This window comes from Triticum aestivum, chromosome 4A (genome assembly GCF_018294505.1).
Source record: "Triticum aestivum cultivar Chinese Spring chromosome 4A, IWGSC CS RefSeq v2.1, whole genome shotgun sequence".
Classification (NCBI taxonomy): domain Eukaryota; kingdom Viridiplantae; phylum Streptophyta; class Magnoliopsida; order Poales; family Poaceae; genus Triticum; species Triticum aestivum.
Window position 1 is genome coordinate 71,603,472 of NC_057803.1, and position 8,632 is coordinate 71,612,103.

Below are 8,632 nucleotides of genomic sequence, written 5' to 3' on the forward strand. Positions count from 1 at the left end.
TCTCTGCTGATTAATGGAGCACAGACTTTGAGGGGGGAGGGGGCCGCCTGATAGGAGGCGGTCTGATGTCTACTACACAACCTTCTTCTTGTAGACGTTGTTGGGCCTCCAAGTGCATAGGTTTGTAGGACAGTAGCAAATTTCCCTCAAGTGGATGACCTAAGGTTTATCAATCCGTGGGAGGCATAGGACGAAGTCTTCAATCTCGTATCTTCATAGTCCAACAGTCCGGCCATAGGATATAGTCCGGCTGTCCAGAGACCCCCTACTCCAGGACTCCCTCAGTAGCCCCTGAACCAGGCTTCAATGACGATGAGTCCGGTGCGCAGTGTTGTCTTCGGCATTGCAAGGCGGGTTCCTCCTCCGAATACACCATGGAAGAGTTTCAAATACAAGGATAGTGTCCGACCCTGCAAAATAAGTTCCACATACCGCCGTAGAGAGAATAATATTTCCACAAATCTAATCTGTTGACACGTCTTGATAGCATGACATTACGCCATGGCCCGGTTTTTATTCGAACCGTTTTTCTCAACCAGCTCCGCACATATTGCAAGGCGGTTTTCTTGACACGTCTTGTCAAAGCAGAGATCGTGTTCCCCTTATCACGGGATTCTCATCAATACGGACGTGGGTAAACCAACCATGCCATCAATTACGGCGCCTGGGGAATAAGCGGTTTTGCCAGGCAAGTGGGGAGACACATCGCCTCTTCCGCCCTTATAAAGGGGCAAAGATTTACCCTTTTCACCCACGCCTTCTTCCTTCCTGCTTACCCATTCCCGCACACTCGAGCTCTAGCGCCCAGGCTCTCGTTCTTCTTCTCAAACCACTCCAAGCATGTACGAAGCAGGAGGCAAGTGGATGGTTTCCTCTGTCACGGGGGAAAACATCAAAAAGCTACGGGAAGCTGGATACCTGGCTACGGATATCGCGCACCGGCTGCCAAATGCAGGGCAGATTGTCCCAACGCTTGAACCCCATGAGAGGGTAGTTTTTCTTACCCATTTTGTCCGCGGACTGGGATTTCCTCTCCACCCATTTGTCCGCGGGCTCATGTTCTACTATGGGCTGGATTTTCATGATCTGGCCCCCAACTTCATCCTCAACATCTCGGCGTTTATCATCGTGTGCGAGGCCTTCCTCCGCATCAGGCCCCACTTCGGCCTATGGCTGAAAACCTTCAATGTCAAACCGAAGGTGGTGGGCGGCCAGCAAGCATAGTGCGGAGGCGTCATGGTGGGCAAGATGCCTAATGTCACCTGGCTCGAGAGCACCTATGTGGATACCATAAAGGGGTAGCAATCGGGGTGGTTCTACATCACTGAGCCGCGCGACTCCAATTGGGTGGCGGCCCCCAAATTTCGATCCGGAATCCCCATGCGGCTAACCTCCTGGGAAAAGAAGGGCCTGTCCTGGGGTTCTTCGGTAGAGCTGACCGGACTCCAGACCTGCAACCAGAACATGACGAACAAGAAAATCAAACTTGTCAACGTGGTCCAGGTTATGCTCTTCCGCCGGATCCTTCCGTGTCAACGACGGGCATTTGTTTTGTGGGAGTTCGACTCGGCCAAGCACCAGATGCTGCGAGAGCTCTATGACATGACGCACGAGGACATCTGGAGGGTGCTATTCAAGAGCGCCGAGATGCCTCCCTCCCTCACCGAGGACCGCGGACTCAACGCAAAGCGCCGCGCCCATCCGGTAGGTTTTTATATCTCTCAGGGTATTTATTTGCCCTGGTTTAGTTGTGTGCAAGATCTGAACTTCCATGTCATTAATCAGGACTGGATAGAGACGGCAGAGCAGCTTGATAGCCCAGCCCCGCTTCCCGAAGATCCCGTGGATGCTCTTCTGACGAAGATGCTGACTCCGGCACCCTACGAGGTGTCGGAAAAGAAGACAAAGAAGAAGGCCACGGGGACCCGAAAGGGTCTTCGGCGCAAGGTTGTATCGGAGTCATCGGACGATGACTCCGACGCACACTCCTCCCACGAAAACGAGGAGGAGGAGAAAAGTTCTCCCCCCAGCCGAGGGAGACAAGAAAAGGAAGGCTGACCCATCCGGGGAGGCCGAAGGGTCCAAGAAGGGAAGGACCCTCCCACCGGACTGCGCCACGACGGCCGCCGACTGCGGCGACGAGTGGCTACCCAGGGTCAAGCCTCTGGCGAAATCGTAAGTGTCCGGACACCATAGTTCTTCCTGGTATGTTTTATTGCACTGCCTCTCCTCATGCCGAACATGATTATGCAGTCCGCCCCGAGCTCATCTCGACATACCCTCGTCGAGCGGCTCTTTGGACTCATCGGATATGAACAACAGTTCTCCTCCGACCGCTTCCACCCCTCGCCCTACGGACAACACCGAGGTGTTGTCTCAAAAGGCACCGAGCCAAGGGGAGGTGGTCCCGGGGGTGCCTCACAGCGACTTCCCGGACAATGGGTACAAAGGGAGCAAGGCTCCTACGGGCTTCGAGTTTGGGCCCCAGCCGGACACTACACCGGAACCTTCGAGGGTTCCGGACTCCGGTAGGCGGTCCCCCATTAAGGGGGGCCAACCATCCGTGCCGGTGTCCTCTGTCCAACTAGAGGCACCAGACAACCTGCTGGAAGCACTTCGCAGCGCTTCCATCGAAGAAGAGCACCGCACTATCATGAGTGTGGTGGTCGAGAAGGTTCAGTCCGCCAAAAACGGACTAACCGAAGCTTGCGCCAGCCACCTAACAGGCTTTGAGGTAAGCATTCAAAATATAAGAAAATATTACCGCATAGATAGTAGCCCCTGATGCTCTATTCGGCGCTCACAAAGAAAAGCCGGATAGAGTATCAAATGATAACTCAGGAGTCTAATTAGAGTATGTCTATGTGTATGTGCATGCTTCATTGCTGGCTGCTGCAGCACGTACTGCAGAGGTCACTACGCTGAAGTAGGACCTGAAGTGGTCCGAGGACGAGCTCGGCCTTATCAAGAGGCAGCTTGAAGAGAGCAAAGGTAAGATATAGCACTACAAGAAATATGTCAACTTGTGACCCTCACTATTGGCCGCTGAAAGGTCATTGTTTTTCATTTGCGACCTTTTTTGACCAAGAAAAGAAGGTCAAAAGCTGGCGGTCATAAACTGAAATTAATGACCTTTTATAAAAGGTCGTTGGTTCTTCGACCAAAATTTTGGTCACTAGCAGCCTCCCCAGACCACGTAGGCATCCAGCGTGGCAAGCTGATGTGGCACAAGAATCAGCCCGGTCCAATTCGGTTTTCTACATGGGCCTAGCCCAACAATTCAGCCCATTTATATGTTTTTTTTGCTGCTAATTTTGGTGAACTACACGGGCCAAGCCCTACAATTTGGCTTTTTTATTTTCTGGACCATGGCCTTTTTGTACCAGCAGTTTTAGTTTTCTTTTTTATAAAATGGGTCCATTAGTCAAGCAGGTCCCACTTGTCAGGTTCTGATAAATGGGTCCCAGCTATTAGGCTCAGATTCTTCATATTTCAATTTGACATCATATTTGAATTTCATAGTAAGAAAATAACCAGTATTTAAATAGGCAAGCAGAAAGCACACATAATTATTCAAATAACAATAGCCAGATTCACTACAAGCTCTACAAATGACACGTAATACAAGCTCTAACATATAAGATGCTTTACAAGCTCTACAAATGCAAAGCTCTACAGTACTTTACAAGCTGTCCAAGTAATGTTACAAGCTCTACAAGTGTTTTCTTCTTCAGCATGGAGCTCCTTCAATAGCGATCAAATGTCGGACTCACGGACAGACATAGTCAGGACTGGGCTGACAGAAATACAACATGCCTTCCACAGTCGCCCTGTTACATGAATCGGCTAAGAAGAATTAGAAAAACCGGAGCCAATATAACATGAACATTCCATTCAAAAAAGTAGTAAAGGAGTAAAGGACAATTCTTTATATAATGATAAACAGATTTCAGCTAGTACCAAGCTTTTTTAGCCGAGCTAGTTAAAATGAGATATTCATACAAGACAATAGAGACTATATGAATATGCATGGCACAACTGCAGGTCCTGGTTACTGGCTACACATGTAACACCAATAAATGGATAGAAAAATAACGGGAACAACTCCAGATTACACACAAAGCTCTATCCATAGTGCCAGCTATGGATAAAATCATGCACACTCCCAACAGAACTCAGTCACACAGTATAATTCCGACTATAATATAACCAGAGAACTAAAGATTCTACGTACTTATAACTCAACTAATAAGTGAGAATGATCTGATTGTATACAAACATTCTTGTTTTATTTGTTTATATAACTAAAACAGACATATCTTCCTTTATGTGAAGAAGTCTGCTTCCTTCTTTAGTTAGTAGTAATCATTCCATCCAAATCAACCATGTGGGTATGCTTGATCATGGTTTGGAGATTACACGCATAGAGGAATAGAATCCTAAACAAAATAGTATCAAACAGCGGTGGGTGCTCAACCTATTTACCATACACAAGCAACACTTAAATCATAGCATGTGCATATACTTGTGTCACATCAGGGGGTTCAGAATGTACTCAACATAATCTAATAAAAAGGATTGGGAGCAGAGGGAGAGGGAGGTGGAGATGGACGTGCTACCTATTGCTGCGGTGGTGCCTCTTGGTGGTCGTGCTTGAGCTCCTCCTGAAGCTGCTCACTAACCTGCAAGACAAACAAGACCGTGGGTGAGCTGCAGCACATGCACATACATTAAGTGAAGATAAGGAGAAGGACCTAGAAGAAGAGAGGTGTTCTGTCCTCCGTCCGTGCCCGTCCTCCTCCTCCATGACGATGTCAAACAACCTCCGCTCGTCGCTTGCGAGCACCATGCGCCTTGGTTGGCCATGGCGCCCTTGTCCTCTGCTGCACGGATGAAAACCAAAGAATCAGTATAGCTACACTGGCACATAATACAGACATGGTTCAGTTGAGATCTACTAAACTACATCATCATCACATGAACGATGAGCAGTTTTAGATCTTAAAAACTAATGTTCCATGCATAGTCTTAGTGCGCCATCAAAGAATCAGCTAAATTTGCTCTCAAGCATACAAACAAAGTTTAGGGAAAACCAAACATGAACAAGCACTTATTGTGCAGGACACATAGCTATTTCATAAGCACTCAGTGTGGATATGTGTGCTAAATGTATTGTGCACAAAAAGGTGAGGCTCCCAATAGCCCAATATTATGACTACTACAGTTCAAATTTTGATAATAAAACTGACATGTGTGGACGCTGCGGAGCAGCCATGGAGTCTGACGGATCAACAAGCGTGTAACAACATAAACAACAATAGTTTATGTTGGGCTTGCTCCCCTCTTCTCCTGCTCGTTGTTTTTCTCCTGGGCTTGCTCCTTCTTCTCCTGGGCGTGCTCCTTCTTCTCGTACAACAGTAGCAACATCAGGTTAATGACAACAGTAGTTTGACAACAGCAGCAGGTCAATAACAAAAAAATAGTTACTAAATCTGACTAATACTACAAAAACAACAAAGCATTTAGTCCCAAACTAAATCAGACGCATTCTTTCTTTGTCCTTTTTGATGATTAGAAATGCTTAGGTTCTGAAGTGCCAACGGTTCTAGTTACCAACAAGGTAGATTGCACACCATTTGTTTCAGGAGAAGAGTTTGAGAAATTTAGTGGAATTTTCAGAAACCATCTGAGCACTACACCATGAACAAAGCCAGCTAATTTGATTCACTAGTACACATTTAGCACACCGTCAGGATTTATGGATCAAAATAATTTGATGTGAATACGATAGCTAGCTGGTACCAGTAGCGATGCTCCTGTTCTTGTGCTGACAGCGACGCATAACCAGCAGTCAGATTCAGGGCGCGTGTGTGCCCAAACAGGAAAGAGATCGTCACCACTTATGAGTACATGACTAAACGAAACGCCCAAAAGGTGGTGTCCCCATCACATAGCCAAGAAGATGAGACTGAACATGTCAGGTGGCACCGCGAACGCCATTGGTGATCTGGCGGGCGGCGCAAGAGCAGGGGAGGAACCCGGTCAGTTGGATGGGTGGGCGGGATTGGTGGGTACCTATGACGACAACGGTGAGTCCGGCGGCACAGATGTCCTCGGTTCGAACCGTAGCCACCTCCGTCTTCATCTTTAATGGCATCACCTGACCGCACACACACACACACACGCATCGAACATGGAGGGTCACACATATGCATAACGCCTCACGAAATCTCGAGCGAATTGAACGGGGGCACACAAGATCTAGCGACTCACCAGCCCAGGGGCTTGGTCGGGCAGCGCCATGCCCAGCTTGGACCCCGCGTCAATGACCATCGCCTCCATGCCCGGTGGCGGGTGTAGGTGTTTAGACGCGCATGTTGGCGAGCCAGCCGGCCACAATGCCGTGGCTGCTGGGCGGCGGAGGACCTGCCGGGAGGAAGGACCTGTCGATCTGGATCTGGATCTGAGTCGAGTGGAAGAGAGAGGAGGGGACGAGGATCTGAGATGGGGAGGGGAGGTGTGGCAGAGGTGGGTGGCGGCGAGGGAAGGTGTGGCAGAGGTGGGTGGCGGCGAGGGGAGGTGTGGGTGGCGGCTAGGGCGCGGGGCGGCGAAGCGAGAGGCGTGGTTGAGAGGTTGGAGAGGAAGGAGGAGGCAGCGGGGAGGGGGTTGCGGTGGATCTGGCCGGCGACAGTGTTCGGAGGGTAGGGGAGGGGGTCGAGGCCGGTGGCGAGCGGCGCTGGATGGCGGCGAGGGGAGGGGAGGGATCTGGATTGGGGAACGCTAGGGTTCGCTGCGCGGGGGAGAGAGAGGAGTAGTGTGTGGGGAGAGAGGAGCTAGCAGTGGATGGGTGTGCGTGGGTGAAAGGGTGAGGGGGTGTGGGCCGTTGGATATGAGGGTATCCAACGGTCTCTAATGCTTGATACACGTGACATGCTCATAGACCAATCAGAACAAAGTATAAGTTTTGACGACGTTATGACCATCTAAACTGGTCGTAAGATTAACAATAGGCGGCTGCTACCAGTCAGCCAGATGATTTTGTCTACAAAACATCTGCGGCGTGCCAAGAGCTCCAACGCAGCACCATGGTGCCCGGCGAAGCTCCATTGCAGTGTCAGGGAGCTCCAACGCAGCACCACCCCTTCTCTTTTTATGACAATGTTTAAGTATGGTTCCCTCGAATAACTAGATGTAGTTTCATACTAGGTGGGATTTTTGTCGATTCACTAGTAAGCCGGTCAAATTTTAACTACAGCTACCTCATCTTTTTTTCAAATGATCTCATATTGTGCACAAGGGTGCATATTGGAATGGCAAACAATGTTGCCTAAGGAAGTTTTCATTTTCTTTGGACAAAAAAATCATTTTTCATTTTTCGAGCGTCCAAAATGAGGTTTTTTTGTGAAGAACCTACCAAATAATTGTTGCAAAATTGGAACAAATCAATTTTATAAAATACTAGGTCATATTTAATGCACAATTGACCAAATGGTTGGATGTCAAAAGTTTTGAACCACCTCTGGTGAAAAAGACAAATTTCCGTCGATTCAGCAGGAAGCGGGTCAAATTTGAACTGCACCTGCCTCATAGTTTGCTCTTTAATTTTTACAAAAATCATTTCTAGGTACATAAGTATCTATTTAATCATAGAAACACCCAAAAAAAATTCCAAGATTCAAGCACTAGCTAGGAACGGTCATTCCCGCCGTTTTGACCGCATTTTGAAACGGGCATAAAAATTCAAAAAAATTCAAAAAATTGGAAACCTTCGCATTGTTTCATCATATGTGGCCAAGTTACCAGCAAAAATTATAAACGTGTAATACGGTAATTATTTTAAAAAAAGTGTTCTCAGAAAATGAGCTATCATGCGTGAAGATTCATGGCTTTCAAGCCAAATGATCACTCTTATGGCCACATTCATGGCATAGTTTGTTCAAATGATCTCATATTGTGCACAAGGGTGCATCTTGGAATTCCAAACAATGTTGCCTAAGAGAGTTTTCATTTTCTTTGCACAGAAAATTCATTTTCTATTTTTCGAGTGCCCGAAATGGGGTTTTTTTGTGAAGGACCTACCATATATTTGTTGCAAAATTGTACCAAATCAATTTTCTAAAATACTAGGACATATTTAATGCACAATTGACAAAATGGTTGGGTGTAAAAAGTTTTGATCCACCTCTCATGAAAAAGACAAATTCCCGTCGATTTAGTAGGAAGCGGGTCAAATTTGAACTGCAGCTACCTCATAGTTTGCTCTTTAATTTTTCCAAAAATCATTTCTAGGTACATAAGTATCTATTTAATCAGAGAAACACCAAAAAAATTCCAAGATTCAACCACTAGCTAGGAACGGTCAAGCCCGCTGTTTTGATCGCATTTTGGAACGGACATAAAAAATTCAAAAAATTCGAAAAATTGGAAAACCTTCGCATTGTTTCATCATATGTGGCCAAGTTATCAGCAAAAATTATAAACTTTTAATATGGTAATTGTTTTAAAAAAGTGTTCTCAGAAATAAGCTATCATGCGTGAAGATTCATGGCTTTCAAGCCAAATGATCACTCTTATGGCCATATTCATGGCATAGTTTGTTCAAATGATCTCATATTGTGCACAAGGGTGCATC